The 17,518-nt window shown below is 37.7% G+C and overlaps 1 protein-coding gene across 2 annotated transcripts in view; it reads right to left on the reverse strand.

Moving 5' to 3' along the window:
• DLGAP1 (DLG associated protein 1) overlaps window positions 1-17,518 on the reverse strand; it is a 5,750,587-nt gene that overhangs the window by 3,729,230 nt on the left and 2,003,839 nt on the right. For both annotated transcript variants that reach the window (XM_044065573.1, XM_044065572.1), the window contains one exon: window positions 12,484-12,578. The gene's annotated coding sequence lies outside the window, so the exon portion shown is untranslated. The remainder of the gene's footprint in view (window positions 1-12,483; window positions 12,579-17,518) is intronic.

The following is a 17,518-nucleotide window of genomic DNA, read 5'->3' on the forward strand; positions in this document are numbered from 1 at the left end:
CATCATACCAATACCTCAAGCTGGTTGGCATAAACCCTCCTGTTCCAGCTGCCACTTCAAAGAAAAATGGGTTGCATATTCCTAGCTACCTCGGACCTGGTGGCAAACCCATTGATTTCATACTTACAAGCCACATACTCCTTGATGTGGCCCTGGTAGAATCTGGGTCCAACATGAGGAGAGCCGAGGCCACTGAACAGGAACAGGGGGGAACGCAAGGGGATGAAGCAGTTAGGCTGCCGCCAACCTGGCATGACATGCCGTTCCCCCCAAATCAATGGCCTTGCAAGTAAATTCTGGGATATGCAAGAAAACAAGTTAAACTTTGAAAAAGTTTTGAATAACAACAACCATATACAAATTAAACAAATCAAAACCCATGTTATTCAAATGAACATTGAATGAATCATATAAATTGGGCACCAGTCTGTCAGTATCACTGTGCTCAATCACCTGGAAACCAATCTGGGTTCAACACACTTGAGTCTGTGGTTGATAGAACACCTGGCTCTCTCAATGGCACTAGACCTTCTAGTGTTCTTCCAGTACAGTCTAGGTATAATGGCAAACCAGAAGAAAACTATAGTTACTGCAAGTTGTTCATATCAGATAAGATTCTGGCCAACAGTATCTTCTTAGGGGCTTGACCCCAATCATTTCTCCTGAGGTGAATCATCACAATGCTGGGCAAGGCTTCTTCCATGATAATCTTATGCCAGATTTCCCAAAATTGAAACCAACTAAGTTCAGGGAAACCAAAAGAATGAACTGTCCACTGGTTACTATCAAAATAATTTGAGTGTCCAGCTGTGTGGGCGAAGACTCAGATTAAAGCTTTCTGAATAAAAGAATGGCGCAAGAGCCAAATGACCTCCTTCCCTGAAAGAGAAAAAAAAAAAGCCTGATGTATGATAAAAAAGAATTATAGAGCCACATTCCCATTCTTTGAATAAATTGCACAGAGTGCCCTTCCAAGGCCATGTTCAAGGTATGACCTATCCAAAAGGAATGTGAGGAGTAATCTTGTGGGTAAATTCCTTTCCCTGCCATGGCCTGCCTAAAAAATGTGTTAATTTCTGATAGGTTAAAAGGCCTGCCTGAGGCCTGCATGAAAACCAAGCCTGAACCTTTCTCTGAGAGAGTAATAATAAATAGCAAACTGACCCAATGCATGGGGTATGTGACTAGTCCACTGGTCTTCTTCAGCCACACCTGCTGTCCTTTATCAACTTGATCAGTCTTGGATTTCTTTAAGCAAGTCATAATAAACTCCCTATGGATGACAAGATCTTACCAACAAACATAACAGAGAAGTCCATTGGCAAAGAAAGCACCCACATACAAAGATGTGATCAAAGCACTATAGAGACAAACAAGTGAAAATCCCCCATGGTCCTATAAAGACAGTGAATAACAAGGGGATGGAGATGAGTCCCAATAGGTTTTCTGGAATACTGGCAAGATCCCCGTAAGGTCAATAGACCCTTAAGTATCCTCCCAATAACCCAACGTCCTGTCACAGCCTGAAGGCCAAAAAAAAAAAAAAAAACTCTCTAACCATCCCAAAGCTGAAAGGAGTATTCTGACTGTTTTAGGTGAATCACCTATGGCAGACTTGACCACTAAAAATCGCAGCAACAACTGTACTCCCCATGGCCTAGAACCAGGTATCAAAGACCTGTGGAAAGCCTTGGAAGCCTGTAGAGATGATGAATAAGCTTTCTTATTGTTGCTGGCCCAAGAACTTGCCAGAACCAATAATGCAAGTCTTCTTCAATTAGCCAGTCTTCCACAGGAACTGGGGTACCCTTTGGATCTGAATGCTTAGCCAAGAAGTGAAACCTGGCAAACTGAAACTGGAAGAGACTGTCAGCTATAGAATTAAGATGACCAGGGACATGAAAACACAAAATGACAAATTAATCTCTAGACTCAGCAAAACTAAACGCCTGATGACCAAGAGGACCCACATGGACCTGGAAGAATGTTTTTTTGAGAGTGTGAATGACTGAGATATTATCTGAGTAAAAATTATCCTCTTGTCATGTAATCTATCTGTCCATACTAAAACTTCCACTCAGATGGGATAAATTTCCAAAAACCTAATGTCCTGCTGCCTCTCCCCACACCAGCTTTCCAGCTACCATTCATCAAACCAACTGCACATGAAATAATTCCCATACCAGACCCCCCAGCTGCATCAGCAAAAAGCTCAAAGTTAGTGGCAGTGGTTCATGGTGACTGCCAAAAGGAAACTCCATTGAACTGGCTCAAAACTGTGAACCATAATCAAAGGTCATCCTTGACCTGTCTAGTCAGCTGGACCAGGTGGTGCTTGGGGCTGTTACTTTTCAACATTTCAGATAACAACTGTAGAAAAGTTCTGCCTGGAGAAACTGCCCTGCAGGCAAAGTTCAGCAAGCCATGTAATTGCATGATGTCTCTTGCTTGAACCGAAGAATGTCCATAGTAACTGATGAACTTGTTGAAGTCTGGGCAGAGGAAGCTTGAAGGACTTATCAGTGGTGTCAACTTCTAAACCCAAAAAAGTAAGGACATGACTTGGTCCTTCTGACTTGCCTGGCAAAGAATTTATAAAGTCATCTAAACAATTATCAGCAGACTGATCCCTACCACTAATATTAAGCCCCATAGAACCAAAAAGACATTTCCTTGTGCTTCTGTTGATGTGTTGGACAAGCAGGAAGGGTTAACCCTTTTGCCGGAAGCATCTCTGACCTTCTCTTATCAAGCCTTTTTAGTTTGAGCTGGTCCTTTACCGGTGCCCTCCTTTGAATTCAGCAAAGGTCTCCACTTCGAATTCAGGCTCTGCTCAGCAATCCCCACCACTTCTAAATCAATCAACAAGCCTTGCACTTCTTGTGATAAGCACAACCATCTCTTTTTAATGGACAGTACTTTGGCTGAAACTAAAAGAAAGAATTAGAATAGGGAAAAATGCCACAAAACCCACACAAAAAAAAAAAGAAGTACAAGAAAAAGGGGGGAGATATGACAAACTAAAACTACACTGAGATCCAGTTAGTACTGAAAACAATGGATGCTGAGATGCTGTGCTGCTACGAGGTTCTGAAATGTATAGCCCTCAGGGAGTTTTCCTGATCATTCTTTCTTTGAAAAATGTCACTGTGACTAAAACCAGCAGAGCTGCTGCAGGGGTTGCAGAAAAACATGTCATATCCTACACAACCACACTGTCAAAAACAAGGACGTGTACAACTTAACAATCAATTGCTGCGGTAATCATTATATACAACAGGTTATCCAAAATGCCATGCCCAAAGCTTACCAAAATGACACCAGCATTAGAAGTTCCATATAAAACCATTGTACCCAAGATACTAGCATATATGTAATTATATAATACCACTTAACTTACACACAATCTCCACTAAACCATAACAACAAAATTAGAGCAGATTCCCCATAGTCAAACTCCAATCTGTAACCCCCCCCCATAAAACTCAACATTTCCAAAAAGCAAGATGCAGCAACTGATCATGAAAAGCACCCCCTACAACTGATACATCAATCCAAAACGTTAAAGCAAACATGATAGAATACATGCCCCACACTACTCAGGCTCCAGCAGCCAACTTGCACTAATTAAAGAAAGCATATTTCAGCTGCATAAGATACTGCACTAAGAAACCCCACTGTAATAAAGGAGCGAACCATATGCACCACAATCATACAGATACCAACAGTCATAAAATATGACCTAACACAATAGTTTAACTGAGCCACCCCTGTTCTATTAGTTCAGCATGTTGTTATCAGGTATTTATGTAAATAAAAAATAAAACTCTTTATACAAGAAGTGTACAGGAGTTTGCCCCAAAGGACCTTTAAAACAGATTATTATTCTGTGCCCATATTATAACAGGGTTCTTCTATATTTGATATTATTTATTTATTTAATTGTGTATATATGTATATATATATATATATATATATATATATATATATATATATATATATATATATATATATATATTATACTGGATTCACTTTATATCCTCGAAATACTGAAATATTGAAATTCAGTATTTCAAAGATAGAAAGTCGAAATTTTAAAACCTCGAAAACTCAGAACCGTGAAATTCAAAATCTCGCACACCGGAGATTTTGAATTTTGTGCTTCTACTCCACACACACACATACACACACACACACACACCCACACACACACCATCCTGCCCACACACAAACATAAGCTCCATACTACATAAAAGCAGGGGGGGCAAGCCACCCTGCGCCTCCCACACCGCCCCACATAATTATTCTCACTCCGAGGTCGCACTGCATACAAACACACACAAAATACCACCACACAATTCACATTCTCCTTGCACACACACATCACAGCAAAAAAACACACTGACACACACCATAGCCTCTACCCAAAACCCTTAACACACACACACTCTTACCTGAATCCATAACCACAGTGAAACCTCAGAAGTGCGAAATTCAAAACCTCTGATATTCGAGGTTTCGAATTTCACGCTTTTGACCTTTCACTCTTCTCAGGATTCTACTTTAAGGACTCGAAATACTGAATTAAGATATTTCAGTATTTCGAGCTTCTAAAGTGAATCCATATAAAACTATATAGATAGATTATTTGCATGTGTGTATATATATGTATATATATATATATATATATACATACATATATATATATATATATATATACATATATATATATATATATATATATATATATATATATATATATATATATATATATATATATATATATATATATTATTTTTTTTTACGTGGAATGAAAGCAGTCACCCTCCGAATTTGTAATGTAACAGCTTAACTGCATAAAACACCCCATGCCTAATATTTCCTAGTAAGCAATGTATGTGTGTTTTCCTTTTTTATATGTAATTGTACTGTATATATTACTGCATTAGAACTTTATTTTTATATATATATATATATATATATATATATATATATATATATATATATATATATAAATTATTTTTTGCTAAATAACTTAAAATTTAAAATAACCTCCCCGCCCACCCTGCACAACTTGCAATGAGTTTTGTTCTTTCAATTTTTTTTTGTTAAATATATTAAAAAATACATAAAATGGTGAAGAGGAATACCAGCATTTTAACAGGTGACTAAAAAGCCACCTTACAGCTAATAAGCCCTCACTCTAACCTATGACCTTCCATCTGTGCAGCCGCTGCCATCTGGCTCCATCTTCATCCATTTGTCGTGCCTGCTGTTGGATTCTGGCAGGCATGAACAGAAGTACTCCCTTAAATAGGGAGTGCACACCTGCACCCACCCACGATGAAGACTTGAGCTCACTGACAATAAGCCGTTACTACGGTAAGTCATTAACAAAAATACAGCTTGTGCTTTAATTGGAGGGGAAGGGGCTACAGCCCAATAACAAAAACCACAAGCTATGTTGACCAACAGCACAGTGGAAATCATTGGAAGAGAAAGCAGCTGGCAGTCAATAGAAAATCTCAGTGCTAAGACAATTTGATCAAATAATAGCTGAGAACACTGTAAATTCCAATTTTCTCACAAGTGAAAACTAGTTAAATAATTCTAAACAATAAACTTACTGGCAAGCTACGTTTCCATATTACATGTAAGGAATGCACTTCGTTGGTGTTAGAAGAACTGAATCTATATTATACCATGATCCCCCCAAAACGTGCACGCTGATTGGCCAGCGTGCCCGTTGTAAATCGAGTTATACTAATGGAAAAAGGTCCGGTCGCCCGGACTTTTTGCCATTAGTATAACTCGTTTTTTTTAAACACTGTCTCGCTATGTTAAATGGGTTTAACATAGCGAGACAGCTTTAAAATAAGCAACGGAGATCTCCGTTGCTTATTTTAAAGCTGTCTCGCCATGTTAAACCCATTTAACATAGCGAGGCAGTTTAAAACAACGGAGAAAGCAAGATCTCCGTTGCTTTTAGTCTCGCTATGTTAAATGAGTTTAACATAGCGAGACAGTTTTAAAATAAGCAACGGAGATGTCCGTTGCTTATTTTAACTGTCTCGCTATGTTAAACTCATTTAACATAGCGAGACACTAAAAAGCAACGGAGATCTTGCTTTCTCCGTTGCTTTTGCTCACAGCTCTGATGTACTGCGCAGGCGCAGTACATCAGAACTGCCGCGGATGCCAGACATCTGTGGAAGGGCAGTAAACAGGCATTATACTATGCCATTATTTAAGAAAAGTAACAGTTTCTTTTCTTAAATAATGTCATGTATAATAGCATAACGCCTGGGTGTGGGTAATGCTAAATTACCCACGGTTGGCTTTGTTTGGTCCCTCGGGCTTCGCCCTCGGGACCAAACCACGCCAACCGTGGGTAAATTTAGCATTACCCACACCCAGGCGTGGGTTATTGCTATAATAACTTCCAGTGAAGCAATCTCTAAGATGGGCATTATCATTTACCTCTTCTCAAATATAAATACATTGTTATGCTGTTGTTGCTAATGCTGGTCTTCTATAATCTTAAATGAAACTGCAATGTTCCTTGACAAAAGCATACAAATGAAATTTGATTTGACTTGATCTGATTAAACTTTTCCTATATATTACAAAGTGATTTTTTTCGATGTAATGTACTGATCTGTCATGATGTCTTGATAAAGCATAAAGATTTGCAAATGTCTATAAAATAATTAATGCAATGGCAAAAAAATCATGTGCCTTTGTCAGTAACATCTGATTTGCCATGCTACATTCTAAATGTTTATATACATATGAGTACATGTTGGCATTCCAGTGTTTTCTGCTTGCTGCTTGCAGAAGGCAATACATTCATTCAGTTCAGGAAGCAAGTTCACACAAGCAAGACAAAATAAAATGATGCCTTCCTCATGTAGAGAGAAAATGCTGACACTTATTTGAATATTGAGCATGCAATGCTAGCAGTAAAAAAAATGAATGTCTTTATTGAAGGTGGCAAGCTCTGCAGTGGATCAGTAATAATCCTCCTCATTGGCAGCTGTATATGGACATGGCTATTATGAATCATACTTATTTAAAGGAGTCAAAGGTGTTAATAGCACTAGATATGGCATATGACTGTTCCATCTACCCAGAGAAAAGTATTCTTGTGGTTACTATTTTACCAGGCAGGCTGAGGATTTTATGCAGGCAAATAAATATTCCTATAAAGTGCAAAAAAAAATAGCATAAGGCATTCAGAAATACACTTGTTTTGTTTGTGTTGGCAATTATATTAGTCATTTCTCGTAGCAAGCAGTGAGAATAAGATGACAAAAACAAGAATAATTTGCATTATTTTATTTCCACTAACTATAATGTACCATTAATAAAGGCCTAAAGGCCATACTTGAAGTCTGGCAAGTCCCTTCAACCAGCCAGACCCTAAAAGTTTGTTACAACGACATGTTTATGTGTGTGTGTGTGTGTGTGTGTGTGTGTATACGTTTTAGCGTGGGTGGGGGATGGGGAGTTCCTGGGCCTGTTCAAATGTAGTGAAAAACATTAAGGATGGGTCATTGAGGTTATAGGGTTTTGTTACATTTTAAACTGATGCATATAGAACCTGACTCAAAATATGATTGCTAGCAATGCCAAGTAACATAAAAAATCAGCATATGAAATAATGAAATGAAAATGCCTGCAGTTAAAGCAATTTTGTTTCCATCTATGACCTGCATTATCTTGTTTAACAAGACAGAATCTTCATTAACATATTTAAATTGATAAGTTACTTTAATATTAATTATACTACATGCTCTGCAACTGTTTATGGCTCTAAGGAATGATCAACAGCTTATGACACTGAAAATAAAATTTTCACAGAAAACACAATGTGCCAGTAAGACATAACCCATTACACATAATTACATTACATTACACAGCCAGTAAGGCATAAGCCCAGAATTTCATAAACACCATGCAAAATAATACAAAGGAAGGGGTTCCTGATTTATAACAGATCGCTTCTCAGTAGTGCAGCATGAATCTACTGAGCAGTGAAATTGTCTTTATGTATGATCGATACTAAGGATGTTGTCGTCCTGGAGATTTGTCAGGATTCTTGCATTGTACAGACATCTGTACTACACAAAATCTATGCAAAATAAAGTACAAAGTTAATAAAATGCATACATATTATGTAGTACTTTAGTTATGTACATGTACGACTTCATTTAGGACAGTTTAAGCAGGATGGAGCAGAACAACTCTGCCTATCTCAGACTGTTGATCAAGGTAAGTAGTGCAGTGCACTATACACACACACACACACATATATATATATATATATATATATATATATATATATATACACACACACACACACACACACACACACACACACACACACACACACACACACACACACACACACACATTGTTTTTGTGTGTATGTATGTGTGGTCAGTGGAACAGTTTGTGTGTGTGTTTGTGTAAACAAATTTAGAGTGACTGCATGTGCTTGAGTGGTCTCTGCCATTAATTTGAGTTCTACTCTGCTGCCTCTCACTCAGAATTGTTTGCACTGGTGATTAGCAGTAGGTAACAAATTGTGACTCCCCAACATGAAAGCACTGCCCCTACACCTCTGATTTCTGCTCATTACAACTTGAGGTCACAACAAGTCTGAGAATGTATATTTACAAATCAAGTCTGTGTATTCAAGTGTCTCACTTTTTAATGTTGCGACTAACATTAAGCTGTGAGCATTTGCTCCATGAGCAGCTGGGATACAATAAAGTGAACTGCCTGAGTGCTTATTATGAGTGGTGTGTCCGTACATGTTTGATGACTGTTGCATGAAGTAATCTGTGGCTGGTATGTACTGGGAGACTGTGGGTGCAGAATGTACTGACAATACATGGATGTCTTTTTATTTGTGTACGTGTTAGCATGTGTGTGTTTATATGCCTTTCTGCATCTGTCTGTTCGAGTCTATGTCTATGTGTATCTGAGTGTGCAACGAGTTTGTGTATATGTGTGTGTGCGCACTTCCCTACACCTGCTCAAGGTGAAATTACCCAAGTGTCAGTTGCCTGCAGAAAAAAAGGATAAATTACATAATAGAATCCTTTTCCCCATAGGAAATCACTGTTGAATCAGTTTCAAATGGCACGCCAGAATAACTAACTTCTTTATAAAGATTTAGATTGAGTTGATATATATAAGTTTGGATGGTGTGGGTGGGGCTTGACCCTCACATTGGGCGATAGAGATGGGCTGCCCCCCCCCCCATAAAAATACAAGAAAAAGGGAGTTTTTTGTCTTTTGAAATAAATGAACACAAGTCATGGTTAATGAACTTGGTGATATTTTACTTGCAATATGCTGCCTGATGATGTAGTCATCCTTTCAGACAGATAAATAAGAGGCAGGCTTGACTGTAAATGCTAAGAAATAAAAAAAATAAAAAAAAACATTGACATGGTGGAAGCCAAGTATCTAGGATAATTTATAGGAAGAAGGTGATACAACCATAACTAGAAAAAAATAGAGATCTAAAAGAATTGGCTTATACTTTCCACTGAAAGACAGATGAAGGCATATTTTGGACTAGCTGTGTTCTACAGAAAATATGTATTGAATTTTACAACTATTGCTAGTCCTTTAACAGATCTCACAAAAAAAAAATCTCTTATCAAAGTTCAATGGTGCCTTGTGGCACTTAAAAAGCATTTAAGGGGGTAAAAAGAATATGATGTTCTGAACCTGTATTAATAATGCCTGATTTTGCTATGGAATTTATTCTGAAAAGATGCATCAGAGAACGGACAGGGAGCAGTGTTGTCTATCATTAGAAAATTAAGTATGAAAAAATATATTCAGTGACGGAGTGAGAGTGTTTGGCAGTGACGTAGGCAACCTATTCCTTTTAATGTTATTAATTAGGTGGGCATTTCAACCTGGTAATTGAGCATGCCCCATAAAAATGGATGCATAAACAGAAATATGGCAATACAAAGTTGTATCAATGAGACTATCCTTTAAATTTTTTGTACTACTAAACCTGTACTAGCTAATAGGAATACTTTATAAGTCCAGAACTGATGTCTTGGTGTTGGAAGGGAGTTTGTTTTAACATGTTCATTGTGAAAAATATGGAGAATACATATGGGAAAATGCAGCTATTTCTCTTAAACATTAGAGGCAACTAAATGTATCAGACAGACTAATAGGTTAGTACTGACTCCATACAAAAGTTATGCCTAAACAAGAGGAATCAAGGAAGCAGTTCCTCATTTGAAGGTTTGCCACGGAATAAAGCAACAGGGCCTTACCTAGAGATCTAAGATTCTTTGGAGTTTATCAGCCTAGTTTGGACTTCTTGCGGATGTGGCTTCAGATAAACTCAGCTTAAGATTTTTGCTATTTGTTAAAACTGAGGAGAAGACCTGGCAGGGCCTGCAGCTGTGACTTAAGTAGCTGGTTTCTTGGTATGGCTGTAAGAGAGTGAACTTGTATGGTAGTAATAATCTCAAGGTACTGTTTATTATACATGCAGAAAAGACAAACAGGCTTCATTTTTGTCCTTTAAAGAGACCTTTCATCTGTTGTCCGCTCATTATGTGTTAGTTTCAGTCTTTAGATGACTCTCTTAGGAGTAGCTGCAGAACAAGCACACTAAAACCAATGGCATAGTTTATTTTATTTTTCTTGGGGAACTCAGTATGTGCTCCTCAAATGGCATATCAGTAACCTTGATAACATAATAACTTTTTGAACTATATAGTGGTTCACATATGTCTTTCATCTCTTGACTTCTGTCTTCTTGATGTAAGATATCCTTAGCAGTAAAATCACTTTTAATTTCAGGCATGCATAGCAACATTCTTTGTAAAAGCAATTTTAGTTAAAGGTATATGTATCTCTTTTAAGTATACCCTGTAAATGTTTGCCCCTGCATCACCCCAGCCCACCAGTTCGCTATAAGCCTTTTAAAATGTCTCTCAATTAATACTTCTGGCTTTCAAGTGAAAAACTACTATATCACACTTGAGGCAACTAACAGGCTGTACACTTACTTATTATGTTTCACACATTTTTACCTAATCTCTGCATTTCAAGCTCCTTTTATTCTACTTCTTCCACATATCAAGTCATGTTCGTATCAGCTTCAGATTTCCCTATTCCTGCAGTGCATAGCTTCTTGTAGCCATTTCTCACAAGTTTAATTAAGAATACTTGGGCATAGTATATGGAAATCTCAGACTTTAGCTATAATATCTTTTACCTATTCCTTTATCACATTTTGCTTGCCAATTACCCCCTACGTTAATGTTAAGCATAGGAAACACAGCTTGGATAGGGTGGCAGGGAGAATGTATAAGCAGCAATGGCAGTAACAAAAGGTCAGGTTCAAACACTGGTTAAGTGAGAAATAGCTTAACCATTTCACCCCCATACTTAGTAACTACTGGAAAATGCCTTTTATTACTTCCTCTAGACTGAAGATTAAAAAGCCCTTGTTTGAGTTCCTTTTGCATGTCACTAAATAAATCTAAACTAAAAGAGAATTTTAACATAGAAAAAGCACTTGGCATCAATCTCACTCTTATTTTACAACCTTCTTGTACTGAACTAATCACCAAATCAATGTTTACTGAAACACTGGATTCCTCTTAGGCTTATTAACTTCAACTTCATACTGCCTGCACCTTCAACAGCCAAAGAAGGACTTAAAACAATCTTAAATAACCACACAATAATTGCTTAGCATTGAAGGGAACATGTTTACAATACTTACTTGGCTAACAATAAAGCCGTATATTTAATGTAAACTCTTTGTTATGTTATCTTTAACATGAAATTACTACTATAAATATTCCAGAAATGCTCCTTACAGTTTCTAGACAACTATCTCACCTGATTGCATTTAAGCCAACACCATTTGCAATAATGATAAAAATAATTTCTCATTTTAATAAACAGCTGGTTGTTGACTTTTCTGTTCCCATGACCCGCATAGGTGCTTCAAAATCAGTAATAGCTTTTCATTTTTATACATACCTTTGTGCCATATAGAAAAATTAAAATGCTTGATATATTTTAAATTACTAATGGAGGTCACTATAAATATATGTTTATGCATATTTATATATGCATGTTTACCTATATATTTTATATATATATATATATATATATATATATATATATATATATAGATATATATATTAACATTTGGTGTAGGTGTGTATCTGTCTCTCTCTCTCCCATTTTATATATATATATATATATATATATATATATATATATATATATATATATATAAAACATAGATATACGTATGTGTGTGCTTGTGTATGAGCACACATGCACATACAGATGTACACATGCATAAACACCTTTAAATGTTTTAATGTTTTATGTTTATAGTTATATTCACAACTGTAAGATTTGATGCAGAAGTTATGACAATTAAAAATACAGTTATGTAGTTAAGCCTACCTTTTCTTGTTTTACTTCAAGTCTTTCCACTGGGATGCATTCATTATGTTGACATGTATATTCATGGAGATTAGGAGCTACAGTTAAAGCTTGATCTGCACAGAAAATAAATAAATAAGGGCATACATATACAAAGAAGAGATATTTAAGTAAGTAGCAACTGCACATTATGAAGTTTCAGGTTTTAATGCTTTAAGTTAAATGATGACTTGATGTGGTGCCAATCCATTCAAAGTAAATATCATCAAAAAGAAGCAAAATACATTACATTACAGTAAATATAATCAACAATAAAAGTAATCTAGCAATATTAATATAAGAAGAAGAAAAAAGAGAGTACAGTAGCAGTTAGTAAACACAGGTTGCTGAGCTCATCTGAAAGTAGAACAATTGTAGAGAGACTTTTGATAAAAAAGCTTTGTTAAAGAAAACCTGCCCTGTCTCTGAAAGGCTTGATGCACCCAAAAACAGGTGGATAAATACATCAAACAACACTCAGACAAACTACATTATACCATAGCCACCTGCACGTTATGGTTTTGTTCAAAGGAAGGTTTGCATGTTATCAATGCTTTAATTAGATATACAACAAGATCACCAGACATAAGAGATACTACATGTTTTTGTGTGCTAAAATGATCAACAATCCATTATCTGCACCAAGCTGTTTGCACAGAACCATGCCATGTAGATCATCACATCTCACATATTTTTTAAGGAATCATAATGAACTATGAAAATAACTGCTATATCTTCATAGAAAAAGAGAACAATGTTTCTTAAATTTAGAAATTATACATCTCACTGCAGTGCTATATTTATCTGTGATATTACATTTTATTTTGTGAACTACTAACCATAGAAACTGTGAAAGGATATTGAACTTACCTCACCCCATTTCTGGAAGAGTTGTAAGAAAATTTCCTTTTGTAAATTTACCTTGGGTTGCGACACAAAAAGATATATTAAGCCAAGTAAGTGCTTTGAAGTAAGCCTTAAATAGACAAGTGTAATGCCAGTTCTGAAAGAACAAAGCATGCATTATTTATTTTTTTATTTACTAAGTCAGTGTCAGGAAGCATATATACGTGTGTGTGTGTGTGTGTGTGTGTGTGTGTGTGTGTGTGTGTGTGTGTGTGTGTGTGTGTGTGTGTGTGTGTATGTATATATATATATATATATATATATATATATATACACACACAGTGGATCTACTGAAAATTATGTCAACTCATTAATATCCCTTTTTCATAGCTATCATTTAATTTTCACATTCAACTAAACTGTCACCATCTTTTACATGTACCTAATCTGCCACCATTTCAGACAGATGATACTTCAGGTTAGTGTGCATATAGAGATGGCACATAAGGAGTAAATCACTCATGCCATACTGTTGTGTCACTACTGGGACAAGGATCCAAATGCTTGGGCTGTGGATAAAACCAACTGCCTACTCATCATTTTGTTATGAAAGAAAAATGTACAACCTACGAAATGACTGACAGAGCTGCTCTGCAGGGGTGAGCAAAGAGAAACTTAGTTCATAGGTTCATACTAGGCTATCTGCCCTAGGGCATTTATAAGCCTAGCCAGAGTGTGTTTGGCTTTCGCCACCCATTTTAAATTAATTTTGCTATGCCCTTTTTCGAGGTTAGTATACTGTGCCTCTGTCTAACAGTGACACAGAAGTGACACCCTGGGTAAACCTACTATCTCCCATCCACTCATCAAGATTCCTCTTGAAGAGAGTCAATGAGGAACTCTGCCTAACCTGGACTGGCATTTTATTCCAGAGTGAAGGGAGCCTCTGGGTTATGAATCTGTCCCTCCAGCATGTCCTATTTATTTCAGTGCTGAGGTTCAAGTCTCTCGAGCACGTAGCTCGGTGGGATTTGGATTTTCTGAGGTGCAGCATGTCCATTAATTCCGGGTTGGACATGGCTTTCTACGTCAGGCACAGATCACCTCTGAGCAGGCGGTATGCCACTGAGTAGAGCTGGAGTTTCTTTAACTGGGCAGCATATGGCATCTGTTTGAGCCCTTTGATCCTCTTGGTGAGGTACTTTTGGGGTCTTTCCAGTTGCTGCAGGTGTCTGGTAAGGTACATCCCAAAAGGGGCATTGTACTCAATTATGGGCCTGATGAGGGATGAGTAAAGAGGCACAATGACCTCTCCTGATCTAGATGTGAATTCCATCATGATTAGGTGGGCTATATAAAATGTTTTTCTAACCACTTTGGCCACGTGGTTGTCAAATGAGACATTGCTATCAACTTGGGTCCCCAGGTCCCTAATTACTTCTTCCGTACTTAATGGATTACCACCTATGTGGTAATTTGTGGGCACTTTGTTTTTGCCAAAGGGGATGACTATACACTTTATGGCATTTAGTTTGAGGCCATGGCTCTAGCACAAGTTGTCTGTTTCTATGAGGCCCTTTAGTAGGATGCTTGTGTCGGCTGGAGAGTCGATTATGGTGCCCAGTTTGCAGTCATCTGCGAACTTGGTCAGCCACATTCCTTCCATGTTAGCCTGTACCTCCAACAAATATATACCGAACAAGAGAGGTCCCAGGACTAAGCCTTGTGGGACGCCACTTGTAACTGGTTTGGAGTCTGACATGGCTCCACCAATTCTAACCATGTGGGTTCTGTCCTTGAGCCAGTTTGCAACCCATCTAGTGACATAGGGGTTTACATTTAAGCTGGTGAGCTTATCTATAATGCCCAAGTGGGGTATTGTATCGAAGGCTTTTGCAAGGTCCAGGTAGGCTGTGTGGACCACCTTCCCCTCGTCAATGGTCTTGGTGACTGTTTCAAAGAAATCAACCAGGTTTAAGAGGCAGGATCTGCCCGACTGAAAGAACTCCAGCTCTATTCAGTCGCTTACCGCTTGCTCAGAGGTGACCTTTGCCTAACATACAAGGCCATGTCAAACCCAGATTTGATGAATATGCTTCACCTCAAAAAATCTAGATCTGTCAGAGTCACAAGGGCGGGAGACTTAAACCTCGACACGGCTATTAATAGGACGTGCTGGAGGGATAGATTCATCACCCAAAGACTCCCTATGCTGTGGAATAAAATCCCGGTATATGTGAGGCAGAGCACCTCGCTGGCCTTGTTCAAGATAAATCTTGACCAATGGATGGGAGATCGCAGATATACCCCAGGGATTACCTCAGTGTCACTGCTCAACAGAGGCACAGCAAAATAATGGGTATAATTCCCCATACTAAAGGGGTGGCGTAAGCCACAAAACTATGGGCTAGGCTTGTAAATGCCCTCGGGCAGATAGCCTAGTATGAACCTATGAACCTATGAACCTATGACTGAATGGAGATCTCCGTACAGTGTGGAACAGGAAGATTTCCCTTTTCCACAATGTAGTGCGATCTCGAACTTGGTCTATTTAAGTAAGGGAGGTGTAGGGGGTGTAGGGGGGTGTATCCCCCCTGCTAGAGACATTTAATTTTGTTTTTTGTTGTTTTTTTCTCTTTTTACTTCAGTGTTCGAACTATTACAAGTTCGAACATATGGTCACGGCCATATGTGGTTCGAACTTGTAATATGTTCGATCTACTGAAGTACAGCCATATCTATATATATATATATATATATATATATATATATATATATATATATATATATATATATACATACACACATACACACACACACACACACACATATATATATATATATATATATATATAGGTGTGTGTGTGTGTGTGTCCCCTTCAGTAGATCGAACACATAACAAGTTTGAACCTCATATGGCCGAGACCATATGTTAGAACTTTTAATATTCGATCGGACTGAATGGAGATCTCCGTACAGTGTGGAACAGGAAGATTTCCCTTTTCCACAATGTAGTGCGATCTCGGACTTGGTCTATTTAAGTAAGGGAGGTGTGGGGGGTGTAGGGGGGTGTATCCCCCCTGCTAGAGACATTTAATTTTGTTTTTTGTTGTTTTTTTCTCTTTTTACTTCAGTGTTCGAACTATTACAAGTTCGAACATATGGTCTCGGCCATATGTGGTTCGAACTTGCAATATGTTCGATCTACTGAAGTAGAGCCATATCTTTGGGGGCCTGAAAAATTGATGACATAGATAGCGGCCTCAGCACAGATTGCTAGGGGGAACCTTTGTCCATTCTATCTCTGTCTAAGGAGGCATCATCCACTTAGGTGCTGTGTATTCATTCTTTAAGTTAGTTGTTTATCCATCTTACCACATAGGGATTTATGTTTATGGCCTACAGCTTATAAATAATTTCATCATGTGGATTTGTTTCAAATGGTCAGATTAAGATAGGAAGCATGGATGGTTTAACACACCTGAGTGACCTTCTTAAAAAATCCGGCATGATTCAAGTAGGAAGTACTTGCCATTTACGAAGCTGAACTGCAGCAAGTCTAGCTTAATTATGTTTATGATATCATGATTTATGAGAGTGATGATGATGTACTCCATGGTTTTACAGATAAGACTTGTAATGCCGATAGGTCTATAGATCCTTGGTTCCATTGCGGATTCATCCTTATGCAAGGGCATTACTACCTCAGAGCTCCAAGATTCAGGGAAATAGCCTGTAGCAAGGCTTAGGATAAACAGTTTGAGGAAGGGATCAAAGAGTACATGTTTAACACTGTTTATTAGAAAGCCAGGTACGTAGTTTGGATCCATGGTGGAAGTGCTCCTGGTCTTTGAGAGCTCTTTAAGAACATGTTCCTTTATAATAATGGGGGGGGGGTGACTCAGGGAAGTTGTGAAAGTGGATGATAGTGCTACACGCTTCTAGCCAGTATATGTTCACTGTCTTTTGGATTTGAGTGTGAGGATCCATTATTGAGACACTTGGATCAGAACTAACAGTGTTTCATAGTTTCTGACATAACTAAAGAAGGACTTCTACTTATGTTTTATTTCTGCTGCTAATATTAATTTGTGGGATGATTTACTAGTGCTTATAGTTGCTTTAAATTTCTTAATACGGTTTTTAATACTATTTTAATACAATTGGGTTC

Source organism: Protopterus annectens, chromosome 3.part0 (assembly GCF_019279795.1).
Source record: "Protopterus annectens isolate FY-2018-M chromosome 3.part0, PAN1.0, whole genome shotgun sequence".
Lineage (NCBI taxonomy): Eukaryota > Metazoa > Chordata > Ceratodontiformes > Protopteridae > Protopterus > Protopterus annectens.